Here is a 3,738-nt window from a genome sequence, read left to right on the forward strand (position 1 = left end):
GAGGCAGACATCTTGCTTGGATCATTAGACTTGGCCCCACCCAACAGCCTGTAGGCTCTAGAGAGGGAAAGCCTCAGGCCAAACAACACAGCCCCACCCATCAGCAGACAGACAGAAAGACTTCCTGAGCCACCTCTAGACACACCCCTAGTCATGGTCCTGCCCACCATGGAACCAAGACCCAGCTCCACCCCTGAGGGGTAGGTACCAGCCCCTCCTGCCTAGAAAGAAGCCTGCACAAGCCTCTCAGTCACTCAGTCATTTCTGACTCTTTGCCACCCCGTGGACTGCAGCACGCCAGGCCTCCCTGTCCATCACCAACTCCCAGAGTTTACTCAAACCCATGTCCATCGAGTCGGTGATGCCATCTAACCATCTCATCCTCTGTCGTCCCCTTCTCCTCCTGCCTTCAATCATTCCCAGCATCAGGGTCTTTTCCAATGAGTCAGCTCTTCACATCAGGTGGCCAAAGTATTGTAGTTTCAGCTTCAACATCAGTCCTTCCAGTGAACACCCAGGACTGATCTCCTTTAGGATGGACTGACTGGATCTCCTTGCAGTCCAAGGGACTCTCAAGAGTCTTCTCCAACACCACAGTTCAAAAGCATCAGTTCTTTGGCGCTCAGCTTTCTTCACCGTCCAACTCTCACATCCATACATGACCACTGGAAAAACCATAGCCTTGACTAAACGGACCTTTGTTGGTAAAGTAACATCCCTGATTTTTAATATTCTGTCTAGGTTGGTCATAACTTTTCTTCCAAAGAGTAAGTGTCTTTTAATCTCATGCTGCAGTCACCATTGGCAGTGATTTTGGAGCCCCCCAAAATAATCAAGTCTGTCACTGTTTGTACTGTTTCCCCATCTATTTGCCATGAAGTGATGGGACCAGATGCCATGATCTTAGTTTTCTGAATATTGAGTTTTAAGCCAACTTTTTCACTCTCCTGTTTCACTTTCATCAAGAGGCTCTTTAGTTCTTCATTTTCTGCCGTAAGTGTGGTGTCATCTACGTATCCGAGGTTATTGATGTTTCTCCCGGCAACCTTGATTCCAGCTTGTGCTTCCTCCAGCCCAGCGTTTCTCATCATGTCCTCTGCATACAAGTTAAATAAGCACAAGCCTCTACACCAGCCTTAACTACCGGGACACAGATACCAGAAGTAAGAAAACTAAAGTCCCAAAGCCTGCAGGCTGAGCCCACACATGCAGGCCAGACACTTTCCTGGGACCAGCTGGCCCCTAGCCTTTGGGTGACGAGAGGAGGGCACACTGGGGACACACAGCAGGGGGTGTCACTTCTCCAAGGTAGAGAAACATAAAAATGACTCCACTGTTAGAGGGTGTGCACAAACTCTCATACACTCGGGACCCAGTGCAGAAGCAGTGGTTTGAAAGGAGCCTGGGTCAGACCTACACGGGAATCTTGGGAGAGTTCCCTGGAGAGGGAGGAGGCAACTAGAGCTCGCCCTAGGGACCTAGACACTGGCAGAAGCCTCTTTAGGGAGTTCATTTCTACCTCATGGACACTGGTGCCGTCCAAGTGCCCACTTGGAATCCTCCCTCAGCTCATAAGCCTCAGGACCCAGCCCTGCCCCCACCCACCAGCCCTCAGTCACCAGCACCAGCAGGCAGGCACCCAGCCCTGCCCCCACCCACCAGCCCCCAGTCACCAGCACCAGCAGGCAGGCACCCAGCCCTGCCCCCACCCACCAGCCCCCAGTCACCAGCACCAGCAGGCAGGCACCCAGCCCTGCCCCCACCCACCAGCCCCCAGTCACCAGCACCAGCAGGCAGGCACCCAGCCCTGCCCCCACCCACCAGCCCCCAGTCACCAGCACCAGCAGGCAGGCACCCAGCCCTGCCCCCACCCACCAGCCCCCAGTCACCAGCACCAGCAGGCAGGCACCTAGCCCTGCGCACCAGTGAGCCTGCTCTAGCCTTGGAACCAGCCTCAGAGGCCAGAGGGCAAATCGTAATCCTGGGACAATTGAACCCCACAGTCGATGAACCCGGCCCACCAACCAACAGTCCAGCACGAGCCCTGGGACTGGTAGGCCTTGGCCTTGCCCACCAGCAGGCCCACACAAGCTACAGAACACATTAGATGGGTGTCAGGCACCAGTGCTATCCAATATCAGCTCCGGGACAGCACGGGCCCTGCATGTGGACCTCAGACGTGGTTATGCCTACAAAAAGGTTAGCACTAGCCCCAAGACATGGCCTCCCCCACCAGTGGGCAGGAACCAACCCTGGGGTCTCCTGGAACCTGACTCAGCCCACTGCACTGTTGAGTATTAGTCCTCTGAACTTCTGCAGCCAGCTACCTCATGACCTGGTCTCAATATCCAATGGTCAGTAGCCTCCACACAAGGCAGGGCCCGGCCACCAGCTGGACCAGGGACTAACCAAGCCTATCAGGCTGCCCACAGTAGTTAGCCCACCACAACAGAAGACCCTAGCAGCCCGCATCGAGGTACCCCCGGAGCATTTACCTCTTGTGACAAGAGGGGAGAAGACTGCTGGGACTCATGGCTGTATCTCCTACAAGAAGCTACTGCTGGGAAATATAAGCAACCTACCAAATACACAGAAATAAAACATCAAGTTAGGCAAAATAAAGTGACAGAGGAACATGTTCCAAATGAAGGAACAAAATAAAACACCAGAAAAAGAAGTGAAGTAGAGATAAGCGATCTATCTGGAAAGAATTCAGGATGAATGATTTTAAAGATGATCAAAGAACTTGGTAAAGAATGGAATCCTTTAGCGCAGAACTAGAAGTATTGAACAGCAGAGATAGAAAATACAGATAACAATCAAACAAAGATGAAGAATATAATAACTGAAATGAAAAATACACTAGAAGAAATCAACAGTAGGCTAAATAATACAGAGGAATGGATCAGCAACCTGGAAGACAGGGTATTGGAAATCACTGATGCTAAACAGAAAGTTGGACCATAAAGAAATCTGAGCGGCGAAGAATTGATGCCTTTGAACTGTGGTGTTGGAGAAGACTCTCGAGAGTCCCTTGGACTGCAAGGAGATCCAACTAGTCCATCCCAAAAGAGATCAATCCTGGGTGTTCACTGGAAGGACTGATGCTGAAGCTGAAAATCCAATACTTTGGCCACCTGATGTGAAGAGCTGACTCATTTAAAAAGACCCTGATGCTGGGAAAGATTGAAGGCAGGAGGAGAAGGGGACGACAGAAGATGAGATGGTTGGATGGCATCACCGACTCGATGGACATGGGTTTGAGTAAACTCTGGGAGTTGGTGATGGACAGGGAGGCCTGGCGTGCTGAAGTCCATGAGGTCGCAAAGAGTTGGACACGACTGAGGGACTGAATTGAATTGAACTGAACTGAAGCCCCTTTTCCCAGTCGCGGAATCCCCGCCCCGCCCCCGTCCCCGCCCCCGTCCCCGCCCCATCTCGCCCCGCCCCGCCCCGCCCCCCACATCTCGCCCCGCCCCCGCCCCCGCCCCCGCCCCACATCTCGCTCCGCCCCCTCCCGCTCACCCATCTCGTGCCCTCCCTCCCTCCCACCCCGCCCCTATCGCCCCGCCCCGCCCCGCCTCGCCCCGCCCTCCCCTCCCGCCTTCAGCGAAGCGCGTTTCCCAACGCCGGCGGGCCGCGCGTCACTTCCGGCCATTTAAAGGCAGGCCCCGCCCCCGGCGCGCCGGCTCGCGCTCGCACCCCGCCCCCCGGTCGCGGCCCCCACGTCGCGGCCCC

This window comes from Giraffa tippelskirchi, chromosome 6, assembly GCF_054371585.1.
Source record: "Giraffa tippelskirchi isolate mGirTip1 chromosome 6, T2T-mGirTip1v1.2.pri, whole genome shotgun sequence".
Lineage (NCBI taxonomy): Eukaryota > Metazoa > Chordata > Mammalia > Artiodactyla > Giraffidae > Giraffa > Giraffa tippelskirchi.